We start from the raw sequence: 16,179 nt of genomic DNA on the forward strand, positions 1-16,179 counted from the left end.
AGAACAATCAATTAGTGCAGACCGAGGCGAGGAAAACTATAGTTCAGTGGGGTTCATTGACCCCCAGATGGAAGGTGAACTGAAAAACAGTGGGGTTAACCCAGGGCACATTTTCATTGCATCGTCATGGTTGTAATGGTGTGTTTTTTTCGGATATATTTATTTGTTACTTTATACACTATAAACAACCTTGAATTCACAAAAGAATATGCTTAGATTGAAAGTATATTCTATTATTTACTTTAAGATATTGAAGCTTTTAAGGTCATACCATTTACTAATCACATTTGAGATACATTATACAGAGAATTTGTTCGAAAATGTTGTAAAAGATTGTCTGCGTTAAATACCCTTGCAGCGTATCACAATTTTAGTCAGAAGCTTTTTACGCTATGAAGTAGTCATTTCCGACCCTATAAATCATATATATTCTTGATCAGCATTAAAAGCCGAGTCCATCTAGGTATGTCCGGCCAAAATAAATTTTTTATTAACCAATTAAAAACTAACATAGGAACGCTTTCCGATTGAAATTTAATGCATTTTTAACTGAGCTATGATGGATCTTCTCTTCAAGGGTATACGAATTTCGGTTCTCCGAAGTTAGCTTCCTTTCTTTCTTAAACTATTTAAACTGCATAAGAAAATTAATTCCAAATAAATTCTATAAACATGTAAACTCTCCTATTTGATATTATAATCAAATAATCCAATATAATATTTAATAGAAGATGTTACGTCTTGTTAGATAATTATCCATATTTCTGTCACCGCTGACCACTGTGGCCTTGCCCACACATCGTCGAACCGCTGAAGCTGGCTAATTTATCACTGGCATTCACATTCACATTCACGCTTCGGTGTGCTCTATTCCACCTATATGGGTGTATATATGGGTATATCCCCCCATCCAGATCCATATCCATATCCATACTGCGCGAGTGACATTATTACTGTCACACTGTGTCGCCCGATGCTGCTCCTCTGCCGCTTTTATAATGCATTTATGCTGCAATTTGTTTGAATTAGCGCGGCAGCATCTTGGAGTGGACCCAAGTCTAGTCCGTGGTGGCGGAGAGTGGACCCAAAAAGGAGAGCTGCGGAGGCGGGTGGAGTGTCACCGGTTTTTGGTGCTATATATATATATATATCTTTTTTTTTGGGGCGTGTATGGCTCTATGCAGCAGCAGTCGAGACTGGTACGAGTATCTTATGCAAGCAGAGTTTACAAAAATAAGGAAAAGAGATTGGTCTAAAGTAAAAGTAGCTGCATTTACCCAGTTGCAACACATTTTACGGAGCTGCGGAGAGTTGAAAGCTTACGGGCAGGGGCGTTGCCCATGGAAATGGGATGAATGCAGCACCATCAGCGGCTTAAATCCCCTCTGAAAAAAAGAAGTATCTTAAAAACTTCCACAGTATCTAGAGCACAATGCCGTGAAATTCCCGAAAAAAAACCAACTCCAAAACTACAGAAGTTTTCTTTCTTTTTTTTTATGTGTTTATTATCTCAGCAAATATCGGTTTTACAACCCAGTTTACAACCATTTCTAGATCGTGTCTTATCGTAGTCTTCATGTAAATATTTGCATCGGTGGCTTGTTTTGTTTTTTCGGGTACTTTGATAAGGTTTTACATCTTTAGAAGCAAAGGTGTGCTTGGTTCGTGTTATCTAATAATTCTGGACTTCCTTTCTGTTTACTGGATTTTGGGGGATTTATGCCTTGCAGTCTCTGAATAATCATAAAATGGAGCATACTCTGAGATGATTTATGTCTTCCAGAATAACAGTCATCATAAATGAATCATATAAATCTGAGTATATTCTTGATGGCTCTTTAATCTTGGTACGTTCTTTCTTTTTCGTGTTTTTTATTATGTATTTTAAAAGAGGTGTTTCCCCGTTTTTTTTTTGTGATGGGTTTCCCCAGTATATTTTTTATGGAACCTTTCAATTTTATAAAAATATATATCTGCTAGATTTAAGAACGCTTAAAATCCATCAGAATAACATAGCCTGTAGTAAGGTTACTATGGGCCTTTGGGGAAACTTTCCCCCTTCAAACTAATTTGAACTCTCACTTTATTAAAGTTTCGGTAATTAAACCAATTAACCAACAAGTTAATTAACCATTTTGTCTTTAAATAAAACAAAGAACTAATACAAAAAAGCTAGTAATCGAAGCTGGGGGAGAATTGAGAACTGACAATCGAGAACCGAGTAGAAATGCGAGCGTGCCAAGCGGCGTTTTGTATCTGGATTGAGGTCTTGCCACAGTTAGCCGACCGAAGCGCAGTTATACCAATTCTCCATAGCATTCTCAGACACACAGTGGGTCAATTCTGCACGCTCCACTCTCCGCACAAATCAATTTGTGGACTTGTTCTATAGATTCACTCGATTCTCTTGATTCCCTCTATTCTCTACCACATAACATATAATGTATTCTCCTCACGTAGCCTGACTCACTCGTATTCATATTTGTAATCATTGTAATGAGCCATTTCTCTAGTTACTTTCTTGCTTGCTTGCTTTTTTAATTAATTTTTCATTGCCGCCTTCTGTGTTCACTGTACCCCCATGTACAGTGTTCAATCTGTATGCCTGACAGCTGCGGCTCAGGAGAAAAGAGCTTTTAATATTAATTCTTCGTTTCGGGGCTTTGGCTACGCCTCTTCTGTGTGGCCTCCGGTTTCAGCCTTCTTTCTGGCCAACAGCTTCGACTTATTTGCTGTGTGGTCAACGTCAAATTTCGTATTGAAACAAGAGACAGTGGTTCCAGATTTTATGGGAATTACATTTGTGGGGGGATCAACTGAATTTCAAGTAATTTAAGATTGCAGGTGGACATATAGAGGTTTTCTAAGGTTTATTATAAAGAATAATGAAGGGTAAGTGTAGTAGAGAATGCAATGAAATTCTTTACTTAAATAGGGTTTTAAGGAATTTAAAAGTCAATTTGAAATGATTTGTTGTGTTCTAAATTTTAGCAGAAATATTGCAGTCTTACATTTTCTAAAATATCTTCTTGACTCCTTTTCAAGCCTTAAAGAACCACTGTCCATATCCCTGTCTTGGCTCTGAGCTTTGTTATAAATTAAATTATTTTTCATGGCCATATATCTCGCCCATATTTATGTTCGTACATACATATATGCTGTATCTTTTGGGGATATCGTTACACTAAATTGTTATGTCGGCCTCCCGAAATGGCAAGAATCCCAAACATGCAAGAAGAGAGGGCGTAAGCGATTTGTCTTTTGGTTAATTTTATTTTTTTCCTTACCGGCCCCTTGAGCCAAAGTACCGCTAAGGCCGCCGCCTTCTCCGATCCTGTTTCTTTATATAAAAACATTTTTAAAATTATTTTTCATTCCCTGGTAATAAAGTAATTAAGGCCCTGAGACACTGCTCAATATTTCATCTCTCTCGGCGGAGATTAATTGAGGCTGCGACCAGGGCACGCGGCCTTTACGATCTGATTTGCATTTAATTGGACCGCAATTCGCATGATTATGATTATGATTATGAACCGAAAAACGTATCAATTTTCGCTTAATTTTGGCATTTGCTAAATGCAGCACGAAAATTGTTTTCTTTTCTCAAAAAAAAACCAGCGAAAGCAAAAAAAATAAACAAAAAAGTGAGAGAGCCAGATAATGAGCGCAATAAAAACCATTTGTTGATGACTTTTAAATAAGCAATTTGTTGTTGGGTTTTGCTTTCTGAAGAAGACGAAATCTGTTGCAAGTGCACTGGAAGGAATATATATCTATAAATGGGTAAATGTTAAATATTTAAAATTAAAAAGAATCTTATATTTAAATATAATTCCGTAAACATTAATAAATTAACAATTTCTTAAACCTTCAACCTTGTAAGTATTATAACATCAATCAAGAGCTTGAAACGCAGTAAAGGAATCATTTCCGACCTTATAAACCATATATATTCTTGATCAGCATGATCAGCCGAGTCGATTGAGCCGTCTCCGGCCAAAATCTATTTTTTTTTTCAAAATGTCCGAAAATTTAAAAATTTTATAAGGGGTTACATCATTAAAATTGCCAAAAATAGGAAAAAAATGAAATCTCTTTAAATGTTAATTTGAGTATGCAGTTTTATCAAACTGATAAAAACCAGCATAGGAACGCTTTCCGAATTAAAATATATGAATTTTTGGCTTAGTTATGATGAATTTTTCCTTTATGGGTATAGAATTTTCGGTGTCCCAAAGTTACCTTCCTTTTTTCTTTCTTTCTTTTAAATTGCGCCCTAGTGATTTTTTTCGCAGTGCAACTTTTCTTATATTTTCTTTTGTTAACTGTAAAACGTTTTACTTTCGCGCTCATTTTAATTGCCGCCTGCTGCTTCTGATGGTTTTTTGTATTTTGTTTCTTCGTTACTGATGATGATGATGATCTGCTGAATGCGAGTCTTAAACTCAAGAAACGTTTGGCAACATTTGTTGGCCACGTTAATGTGGCCACCATAAAAAGCGTGTGAACTTTCGGTCAGTTGTTTCATTGCAAACGTGTCGAACCAGACACAATCTACGTGAAACGACAGTTGGCGACACTTTTCCTCGGCCTTCGCGGCGGAGCAAGTAGTTTGAGGCTGTTTTTCTTGACGGTTTTGTTGGTGATTTTGTTGACGGTTTTGTTGGTGATTTTGCAGTTATTTTTTAGCACCTGGCAGAAGGTGAAGGCGGCTTGGGCTCCGGTCATTTCCTTTAATGGTTTCCGTCGAAAGTCGCTCTTGTCGTTTAATATGAGTTTGGCCAATTGGCAAGACACCTTTTCCCTGTTTTCAAACAGAAGGAAGTAGCAAGGAAACTTACAAAAATAATAGCTTAAATACATAAATAAGGTATTTAGTAGTAAGTTCTTTTAATTAATCACACCTTAAAGGTTCTTTTGACTAAATTACTCAAAACCATTAGTAGATTTTTTCTTACTTAGTTAAGTATTTAATTAAAATACATAGTTTCACTAGAATATCAATCACTGGAATTTTAATTGAGTTTTAAAAGTGCTTTTGGGTTCTGGTTTAAAAATAAAATGGGTTTGGCTTTTTCAGCTCATGTTAGGGGTGTTTTAATTAAACTTTTGCTTAAAAATTCTTAAGGCAAGGCTTAGCCATGCAATACAGTTGAACACTTATTTCTTTTATTAAAGATTTCGTGACAAATTAAGTTTGTAAAAGATATTTTAAATACAGTTTCCAAAGTTTCTTAACATATCTTATACATTTTCTGGACTGCCTTCACGCACTTCTTCCTCACCAAAACCCCACAACTTTCGATTATATATATATGTATATATTTTCTTAACCATATACCCAGCCAACCTTAACTGCATTTTCATTTCTTAACCCATTTTTGCAGCCCAATTTTCCCCGCCAGCACTTGCATTTTCCTGATCCGCAAATTAATCTCACATTTAATTGCGGGGCAATTGCAATTGCAACTTGCGGCTGTCAGCGGCCTGAAAAAATGCAGCAAGAAATGTTAATTTCGCCTCGATTCCGAAGCTGGACGGCTACTGTTATTTTATTTGTCAGAGAAAATTGGGTCAGCGCTCTGAGAGAGACAGGGAAAAGACTGGGCCGAAAGAATATGATGACTAAGAAATGTGTTAATGATAGCGAGTGGCGTAATTAGCCAGAAAAGACCTTTTTTCTGGTTGGTAAAACATAAACGTTCCGAAATGTTTGGCAGCAGCTGCTGGACAACAGGAAATTGCGTGAATTCCGCAAATAGTTGGCCTTACTTAATGCGTTTAAAACTTTTGCATAATTTGAATTTAATTTTGAGTTAACCTTCAAGCGGCTGCAGGTGAAGGCAGAAAATTAATTATTGATAAAAGGGGAGTAAATGGAAACTTAAGGTGTTCATTTTATTAAAATTTAACTGTGAGGGAGAGAAGGAAAAATATAAATACAAAACCCCAAACAGTCTACTGTTTTACCATTTGTCATGACTTTTTCTTACCAAAAGGTTTCCGCTTCATTTCTTCATTTTCAACTCCTTTATGGCCCCGGGAAATAGAATTTCCAGTTTGCTTATTTAAATATCTGAATAAATTACAGCAAAATCAACCACAAATTAATGTCAAAAATAATAACAAATTAACTGCTTTTGGCCGCAAGAAATATGACAGCTTGCAAACGGTAAAAAAAAAGAAATACAAACATGCTCACAGCAAAGCATTAACATTAACTTGGCTTAGATGACGTTGACAATTTCCGAGGCGATGGCAAGTGCTGTTAACGGTTAATTAGTTAACACACAGCTGGAAGCGGGTCAAAAAACTGCATTTAACCAGCAAGGAAGGGTTTTAGGAACTATATTTCATTGTTTGTTTGTTTTTTTTTGTTTTTGGAGACTGCGTTTGCCCACGCGTCTTAGCTTTCCTGCACAGAAATGATAAATGATTGAACAAACACGACGACTGCCAGGGGCATTATGCAGGTAGAATCATCATTAAAGTCTGGCTGTCTCTTTGCTGTCTTGGCTTTAATTGATATTTTTATGTGAAGATGCTCTCAAGGAAGATATAATGATTTTTTAGATCTCTGGACTACTCTAAAAAGTCTTCGTAATTTATTATGTAGAGAAAATATATTGAAAATACTTTTTAAACATATTATATGTTTCTAATTTTCTGTACATCTCTGTGTTCCTAAAAAGCGTTAAAGTTCTCAATTAAAATTATAATTATCTGTAAGATTTATGATCTCCGAAAAGACACTATGGACATTTTGTGTTAACCAAATATTTTTATGGTACTTTTCACGCTGCTTGAAGGCATAATACTTAAAGATACTAAACACCTAAGCAGCTTCCGCTGCACTTGGATTTCCTCTGTCGCTCTCTTGAGATCTGTAAAGATATACATACTAAGTACATATATAAGGAAAAGATCCGACAAAGTCCGCTTCAACGGAAGTACATTCACGACTCACGTTGGCTCGCATAATCAAAGAGTTTTGAAGACACGGAGAGTCGTGGTCTTTTTTCCTCTTCGGTTTTCCGCCAGCCAAAGACCCTTTAGAATTTTATGCTTGAGTCATCATCCATCGACATCGGGTAACTTTGGCGGCTTTCAGTTTATTTTTTCATATTTTTTTATTGTAGTCATATTTATCTTTTCGTTTGTTTGGGCTTTGCTTCCGTTTTGGAGGCAGCGGCAAATAAAGCAAAGTGTGCTTAAAACTATTAACAAATCCGCGGCTTGCAACCTGTCGTCGTAGTAGTCGTTGTCGTTTCTCCATTTCAAATACTGAAACTATGGACAATCAGCAGCAGCAATTGCAGTGGCAACGGCAACGGGCCACATTTCCGCTGCTTTTGGCCAAAAAAGGCATTGAACAATTATTATTATTATTGGACTGTGAGTGGAAAGGAAAAGCCAGAGCAACAAGTGTGCAATTGAGTTACATTGCGCCCACTAATAATGCACACGGTGAAAAGCCACGACTTTGTGGTACAAAAAAGGGAATTATTTTATATGGAAACTAAAAAGATGTTTCTTCTTTTATAATTAGCATAGTCACACAGGTTTTTTTAAGCTAAAAAGCACACTAATGAATGTACAAGAGTTTTCAAGAATATCAGACATGCCTTACATTTATTTCTTATTTATTTATTAACACCAAATTGTATTGATTTATCTAAAAAATATGTATATATTACTAAAACTATGACCACTATTGGTAGCTTCTTCCATTGCAACAAGTTCTTCGTTTTTATTTGCCAACACGAAAGGCAAAGACCGGTCAACTGAGGCAACAGCCACAACAGAGCTTGGATATTGTCAACACAGCCACTTGCCACACAACTTTGGCTACAACTCCCCTGGGTTTTTTTCTTTCTTTTTTTTTATAGACTCTGGCCAACAGGGGGTTAAGCAGGAGGAGGGTTAAGCGATAGAAGTGTGCGGGGTGCCGGGACATCCAGCTGCGTAGACAGAGCTCAGACATTACCACAGTCTTTGGCAGTTTTCCGAAAAAAAAAAAACATGATCAATAGAAACGAAATTGTAGTCGAAGTGGAGGTACACTTTTCAGGGATATACAAAAGAAAAACTTCATAAAAAAATCTCTTTAAAATCTCTTCTGAAAACCCTCTTAAAACCCCCTTAAAATCTGCCTTAAAACCTTTTAAATCTTTCCAAAAACCTACCCAATGCCTTAGTTCTTGTATCTAACTTACCCCATTTGATGCCCTATCAAACATCTTTAGTCATTTGGTGGCTTCTATTTTATTTTTCTTTATTTTTGGCATGCGCCGCGTGAAAAACGAAATGAAAAGTTGTTGCGATGTCGATGTTGCTGCTGTTGGCGGTTTGCTGTTGCAGTGGTCAGTTGCAAGGCTGCAGACCCAGCAAAAAAAAACCATATATATACATATATATATAGTGGTCACAGTAAACACACATTTGAAAATGGAAAGTCGATGTCTGGTTTGTCGTTGGCAGTTTTGCTCTTTTTCGGGGGTTTCTTTTTTCGATTTTTTATTTTCGTTTTTCATTTAATTTTTTCTGTATTTTTTTATTTTGGGCTACAACCGGTTGCATTTGCAACATTAGCACATGCAACATATTTTTGTACTACGAGTATTTTTATTAGATTTTGATTTATTATTTGTGTGGATAGCCGCGGACGCTAGGCTAGCCGGCTAATTGGAATTGGCCAGGCAGGAAAGGTGGTAGGAAAATGTGTTAAGGAATTCTCTTGGTCGGGAAAAGGAAAGCGAAAGTTAGAGGCCTTAAATTTGAAATTGAAATTTCTTGTTTTTCACTCACCCTCCCTCAGTCCCGGTCGCCTTTTTTATTACGGCCAAGAGGAAAAGCAAAAGCCAAAGTTGCGGCTTGCGACTTGTGACTCGAAGCCAAGTGCACGTTTAGTTTGGGCCATAAACTGCGCGACTGCCATTATGAGCTAACACCAGAGGAGATCGCCGATCCAAAGGGGTTTCATTTCGCACTCGTCGGGGTTATATAAGGTTGTGGCGAAACCCCGCCGAACGTCATTAAAATTGCAAATTTCTTTCCTCTCTGCGAACCAGAAACTAATAAGCACCTGCTCGGAATGGAACCAGAAATATCTCAGCTATTGTTACAACCAAAGGGAACCAGAGATACTGGAAGATACATATATCCACCAGTTTCGATACTCTGCATGTCAACGCTTTCAAGAATCTCTGCCCAAGTTCATAAATAAAACATCAGTTTAAATTAGTGACTTTGGCCATGACTGTTATATATTTTGAATAGAGACAAAAACCATAAATTGGTTTGATTTATAATCGTATAAAGATTTCCTAGGTTTTTGTAAGAAAACTACGTCGAACTACCGTTTCATTGCCGATTTAAGCTATTTATATCTGTATCTTTTATATCTTTTTGATATCAATCTGCAAGTCAATTTGGCGGATAGTTATGGGTTTTTTTCAATTTGATTATAGGTTAAAGTCTCTTTAAAGATATTATTTATCGATTACTTATATTGCATTGAAAGAAAATCTTATTTTATTTATTATTTTGTTTCCTCATTGATAATTTTTTTTGTTTTCCAATCATAAGAGTTTTAGAAATCTCTCATTAAAATATTCTAACACCTCTTGAGCTCTCCTTTTACAGTTTTTTAGCAAAACAATTAACAATTGACAGATTTCCTTTTCAAGATCAACCAACAAAGCCCGACCATATTTGGGTAGATATTCAGAGCGCCAAGTTTACTTTCTTTCCAGACCATTTAGCGATAGATACAAGAGGCCGCCGAGCATCCCACGACATCCTCAAGATACACTTTCACGCCTCGATTTCAATTTCTGGCCGTAATCAAATACATATCTTTTTGGGCACTCGAAAAGCAAATAGAGTAATAATAAAAACGCACAACAAGTTAGCGAGTTGATCAATTAACATTTGGAATTATTAATTTACGAGCAAAAAATATATATTTATACAGATATGTATTTCACTCATTTTCCATTTGCCATTAAGTGTTTATAACTTTCACTGCAGCGAGGCGGTCTCATCTCCCGATAGAAAACATTAATTAAAGCATTAAATGCACATAATTAACGCAGTCGCCGATGCTGCTTCTTTTTCTTCTTTCTCTCGGTTATATATGGTTATGTGTATATCTTTCTCCATGTCCAAAAAGCAGTTGCATATATGGATGGGTTTTTAATGATTTTCCTTTGTTTTTTGCAATGTTTTCGCATGGGAAACGTTGATGGAAACTACCAAGACAAAAAAAAGAAGAAAAACTGGGGAAGTCATTGAGGAAAAGACGTCAAGTTGCAGTGTTAACCTTGAGTTTTCCGGGGTAATAAATTAAACAGTTTTAGCTCCCGGAGGATTGCGGTTAACACATGTAATTTCTTTTTATTCATATGCGGAAGATGAAGAAAAAATCAACCGCAGTTAGATGTTGAATAAAGGAAGTAAGCTTCAGATAAATATAGATAAACCTTTTTGCTAATAAAGCCACATATTCATAATATTATTATTAACTAAATAAAAGGTGATAACAAAAATGGAAATAAAGGTATAGTTTTTAATATTTTTTTTGTAATGTTAATGCTGCAAGTTTTTTTTTAGCTAACAAAACCACTGATTGTGGCGCGAAAACAATCCTAATAAATCCCCCCCATAAACAAAACAAAAGCCTATTATGAACCCCAGACCATATCGTTGTTAATTTCATGCCAACATTATGTAAAAGAGCCACCAAAAAGGCCAAAAAATAAATCGGAAGCAGCGCTTTACAGTTAAATCAAAGATGCTTCGAATAAAGGCTTAAAAAAGAGCCCAGCAAAAATGCAAGACATGTGTGTCAAATACGTTTAATATGTTAAAATCCAACCCAAACGAAATGCGGCAAGAAAAAATGCCAAAATAAAACCGAATAAAATTATAAAATGTTTGCCTTTGCAAACCGGTTAAAGTTGAAGCATAATAATCACATATCAGAACCGGATTTGGATTTAAGAACTGTTCAAAACCAAAAAATAAAAAAAAACCATAGACTGCGAAACCCAAAAAATCAAATAAAGCAAATTAAATGCTTCGCTAGAGGCTTTTCGGCTTTTGTAATATTTAACCAATTAATTTTTACAACAAATTCAAGCGAGAAATGATTTAAATTAAAAAAGTGACAGAACTAATTATAAAGGGACTTTTAAAACTTGGAGGGTACTATAATTTCATTCAGAAGCTTGTTTTGCAGCGAAAGAGTCATTTCCGACCCTATAAATCATATATATTCTTGATCAGCATCAACAGGCGAGTCGATTAAGCCATCTCCGAAAAAGATCTATTTTTTCCAAAATTTTCGAAATTTTATAAGGGGTTACATCATAAAAATTGCCAAAAATTCGAAAACAAATCAAATCTATGTAAATGTAAATATGAGTATGCAGTTTTATTAACCCGATAAAAACTAGCATAGGAACGGTTTCCGAATTAAAATTGAAGCGTTTTTAATGAAGTTATGAGTTTTTTAAACTTTGATTGATCGAAAAAAATCTATATTTATTTGAGGTTTCTTTTTATTAACTAATTATTGAATAAACATACACCGTAACCGCTTAAACAATTAAAGCAGTGTCAAAACCTATCACAAATTAATTTAAACTTGATTGAAACTCGATTGAGATCTGGCCGAAAGATTTGCGATCTCAGCTCGGCGCTTTCTGACAAGCGTGAAGCATGCAAAATTGGCTCGGAGACTGAGGAGGCTCTCTGTAATATTTATAATAAACAACTCAACGCTTTTGGTCAGAAGAAGCGAAACATAAAAAGAAGTCTTTTTTGGCCGAAAAAGATTGCCAAAGTTATTGCCTGTCAGGCCAAGTGACGGCTGGCCAATCTCTCAGGTTTCTTGTTTCGTTTTTTTGTATTTTCTTTTTTGGGGTCTCTCAGATCCCGCTGATTATTGAAAAGAGAACCAAACCGAACCGAACCGTGGCCTCTTCCGGATTACAACGAGAAGATAAGCCCATGGTATGGCCAGTGCTAATCACAAGGTGCCTTCAACGCCATTGATTTATTGGCAGATTTCAAGTTAACACTTTGCGCCGATCCCAAATTGAGTTATTTATTCCCCAACAGGTTGCACGTAGCACGTAGTCGAGTTGCACTTGCTGCTTAGATTTATACTCGTAGATTTTGGCAGTCGTGTTAATGAAGTTTTCCTTGATTTATGTGTCGCCACAGGAAGTGGGTTTGGTCCTGGCTTTTGGTCAAATCGATTTGGAAATCTAATTGGAGTTTCTTTCCCTCTTCTTGCAGATTCTTCTCTCTCCCTCTCTCATCCTCTGTGAAAAACGCTGGAAAACCCATTAAGTGGTAAGTGTTTGGGACATAAAACCATTTAACAGCAAACAATTAAGGTGTCAAATAAATATTTCTGTTTAGTGGCGATTACCATTAGCCGGCTCGTCTATAAGTAAATGGGGAGAAAAAATCACAACAAAAAGCCGGGCTTAGATAAGCCTTCAGCCAATGCCTCGCTCCAGTTATGAGCTTTTTTATTCACCAGTATTCTGTGGGATTTTTATGGTTTTGCTTAACTGCACAACAAGTTTTTAGGTTTTGACAATCAAAACGTAACAAAAAAAAGAAAGAAAGAAAACCCCTCAGTGAAACCTTCATAAAATGACAAAAAAAACACGAACGAAGAAATGTCAAACATTTTAGTTACGGGAAAAAAGTGAAAAGCTGAGAAAATCAAAACGCAAAAAGAAAATTATAATTTTCCACAGCAATTCAGGCATGAAAATGGGTCGCCAAAGTGAAACCGAAACTGGGTTGTTGTCTGCGGTTACACCTGAGTAAAGGTCTTACCTTAATGGGCATGAGCCAAGGATTTTCAGAGGCATAAATCATCTGCAATTTTTTTGGGCATTTATATTTTGTCTCTCACCTTTTCACTTGGTCACTTTTTTCCTGAGCTGTTTATTTTTATACATAATATTTTTTGAGACGCAAAGAAAACTGATTCACGGGCTTTTGTGGGTCAAGTTTATTGTCTTCTGTTTTTCGGTTTTTTGTTTGTTGAAGCCATGAATCATTTGGTATAATTTTTGGCTCGTTTTGTGGGTCTCATTAACAATGTTTAATTAGATATTTATCTTGGCACATCCATCGTTTTTTTGTAGCATAAATCTATAGGTTTCTTTTCTTTCAATAGCTGTGTTTCCTTTATTGTGTGATTCACAGCAAATTGGCAATTGTTATCGCTAGTTCTTTGTCTGTTTTGCTAATTCCCAACCTCGATACAAAAAAAAAGAACTTGTATGCCAACAAAAGCTAGACCAAGTTCATAAATAAATTTGTTACAGTTTCTGCCATTTATATTTGGGTTCTTGAAGCGGTTTGTAAACAAACCTTTTGAGAGCTTTGAAAATTTATAGATCTCTTTCAATTTTCAACGGAGATTCTTGGCTAGAAAGAAATGCTTCCCATACAAAAGCCTTCTATAGTTGGTTCTTTACAATGCGAACAGCGGAGAAAGGTGAAGGCCGGCATATATATAATATATACTTTCTAAATGCACAAATCATGGCAAAGTCGTCTCTCACAAAGAATTCAATTCAATGGCCATAGAATAAACATTTCGGGGACTACCGCCTAAATAGGCTTTAATTAACAATTTATGTGCAGCAGGCATCAGTGGGGATGCACCATCATGGCGGGGCTTTATCTCCTTTGGAGTCTGTAATCTGCTGGCTACTGTGCGTTGTCACAGGCAGCTCCTGCGGCGGCTGCTGCAGATGCTCCTCTTTCTGCCCCGTCATCCTTAATTATTATGATTATCGATGTTTTATGCTCTATAATTGCCGCTGGCTGGAGTGACTCGCTCTTTTTTTTTTTGGGCGTCTCCCGGGTCCAGCCCCCAAAAGTGCTGGCTGCTGGGTCTGGTCCTCCTTTAGGGGTTCCCCCTCTGTGATCCCTCCCTGGCTTTTACCTCTGCCTAATTGATATAATTCCCCCTGTTTAAACTTGACTGGGCGATGGGATGGGGGCTGGGTTGTCTAAGCTCTCTCGGTTTTACTTTGTTGCCTGCCTGTCAAGTTTGTGTCCTAAGTCTTTCGTTTTGGCTGTCGGCCGCCGCTGGTTCTACATAAATTATGTCCCAACTTAATGGTTATCTCTCAGTTGGTTAGCCAAGTGTCAGCCTAACACACAAGACACATGTATATATATATATATATATACAGATATATATATATATATTATATATGTATATATTTTTATATAGATATAAAAAGAAGAAGAACCTCTGACAGCAGATAAGCTTGTGCTTTTGATATAGTTTTAACTGCACAGTGGAGTCATAGTTCCAATTAAAATATATGATATATATAAATAACAAGGATTTGTAACGACATAATTTTAATTAATGTTTGAGTAGCTTTAGGTTTAAATATTTATTTTCCAAAAGTTATTATTACTCTTTCTTTAGCAGTATTTCTTACCATATATAAAGCAATAAATATTTATGTTCTAGCACAGATTTTAAAACTCCAAGAACACAACTTGTATTATATATAACTTATATTACCTATATCCTTCAATATATATTTTTGAATTGTTATAAAACCCTCATAGTTAACTTCTCGTTCTCAAATCTCTTGAATTCCCCTATTTTCTATTACCCCTTTGTGCTACTGTGAGAGCCTGCGAGTCAGTCAGTGATCTCTGTGGCAGCTCTATCCGGATTCCAGATCCTCAAGATCACATCCATCCACATCTGTCCCGGAATCTGTCCAGGGCGGGCGTGCATTAAAATTTATTATATAAGCCAAACAGAGGAGAGTGGCTGCTGTGAAATGCAAGTGGCACGTTGCACGTTGCACGCTGCACGCTGCACGAGTTGCCTGCAATCTCTTAAAAATCTCGCGTACTCATCAACAACATTTCAAAGTGTACGTACATCAAAGTGGACTAGCCCCCTCTGACTCTATAACAGTTGTACATGGCAGAAGGTGTATCGCATAAAATCACAAACACAAAAAAAAGAGCTATCTAAACAGGAAACCCAACAGCAACATTGGTAGCAACAGCAGCAGCAGCAGCAGCAACAACAACAACAATGTCGTTGGCGGCGTCGAGTAAATTAAAACAAAACGTTGTCGTCGTCTCCACCTCCTAAATTGTGCTCCTCGGGCTTTGCCACTGATCCTGCCCCTCATCTGGATCGTAATGCTGGCTCTGGGCTTCTTCTGGTCCTACAGCTCCTCCTATACCTTGTGCTCCTACTGACTCCTGGAGTTCCTTTATTGCCTCTGTTGGTTTGTTTGACAGAGAGAAAAATAAAGCGTAGTATATTTTTAATCAAATAATATAACTACCCAAGGTATTAAGTATTTAAAAAGCAAAGAAATACAGGATTCAATATTATTGAAATGTAATATAAAAGATTAAACAATGCTTTGACATGCTTTTAATTCAGCTTCTGAAATATCATATATATACCCATAAGAACTCTGAAAATTTCATTTAATTCACATTCAAGACCCATATTTTCGCTCTGTGCACATGTTCTACTGTTTGGTGCTCCTCCTCGCTGTCTGACTTTGTCTGCTACTGTCTGCTGTTTTGTTGCCTTAACACTTTGCACAAATATTATTATGTATTATGCTTTTTTGCCCCCATGTTGTTGTTGATGGATTGCACGTCTGTCGTGAAGAACTCAACTTCAACTTCAGCTTCGACTTAGAGACTTCGACTTGGACTTGAGTGAAATGGCAGTCACTTTTTTTATGTATTTTTCTCCTTTTGTTTTTTTTGGGCGTGAGCAGCGCAATTTGAAGGTCAAATCTGAGTTGGCTGGGCTTTTTTTATTTTTGGGAAAGTCTCGACGTAGCCGAAAAACCTTGTTTTATTAGCATCAAATTTTGGCCGCCGTGGAGATGTGGGATGCTGAAAAAAAAACGAAAAGAGGAGATATTTTCGAATGTCTGAGCGCACTTTATGTAAGAGATTTATCTAGCAGCTGCATGAGGCAGGGAAGGAGATTTTAAAGGGGTTTTTTCAAAGGGTTTTAAAAGGTATTTAGGATATTTGTTATATCAAAAGATTAAAAGCAATGATAAGATCTTTATACACTTTGATAAAGTATTTTAAACATTATTACTATTAAAGATTTTAAAGAAATTT

The 16,179-nt window shown here is 36.4% G+C and overlaps 2 protein-coding genes across 11 annotated transcripts in view; one reads left to right on the forward strand and one right to left on the reverse strand.

Annotated features, from left to right (window-relative positions):
- Nucleotides 1-16,179, forward strand: part of a (arc) — a 50,369-nt gene that overhangs the window by 6,003 nt on the left and 28,187 nt on the right. For 5 of the 8 annotated variants that reach the window (XM_086827010.1, XM_086827009.1, XM_086827008.1 and 2 more), the window contains exon 3: nucleotides 12,307-12,363. The exons of the other annotated variants lie outside the window; for them this stretch is intronic. The gene's annotated coding sequence lies outside the window, so the exon portion shown is untranslated. The remainder of the gene's footprint in view (nucleotides 1-12,306; nucleotides 12,364-16,179) is intronic. 8 annotated transcript variants of the gene reach the window in all.
- LOC110177726 (tRNA pseudouridine(38/39) synthase) overlaps nucleotides 4,007-16,179 on the reverse strand; it is a 42,933-nt gene continuing 30,760 nt past the window's right edge. The window contains exon 5 of one of the 3 annotated variants that reach the window (XM_086827018.1): nucleotides 4,007-4,804. The gene's annotated coding sequence lies outside the window, so the exon portion shown is untranslated. Of the gene's footprint in view, nucleotides 4,805-15,286; nucleotides 15,306-15,408; nucleotides 15,943-16,179 lie in introns of those variants that run through there. The other 2 variants (XM_086827020.1, XM_086827017.1) reach the window with 2 other exon arrangements.

The sequence above is a fragment of the Drosophila serrata genome, unplaced genomic scaffold (genome assembly GCF_035046125.1).
Source record: "Drosophila serrata isolate PLE 108 unplaced genomic scaffold, ASM3504612v1 contig_165, whole genome shotgun sequence".
Classification (NCBI taxonomy): Eukaryota; Metazoa; Arthropoda; class Insecta; order Diptera; family Drosophilidae; genus Drosophila; species Drosophila serrata.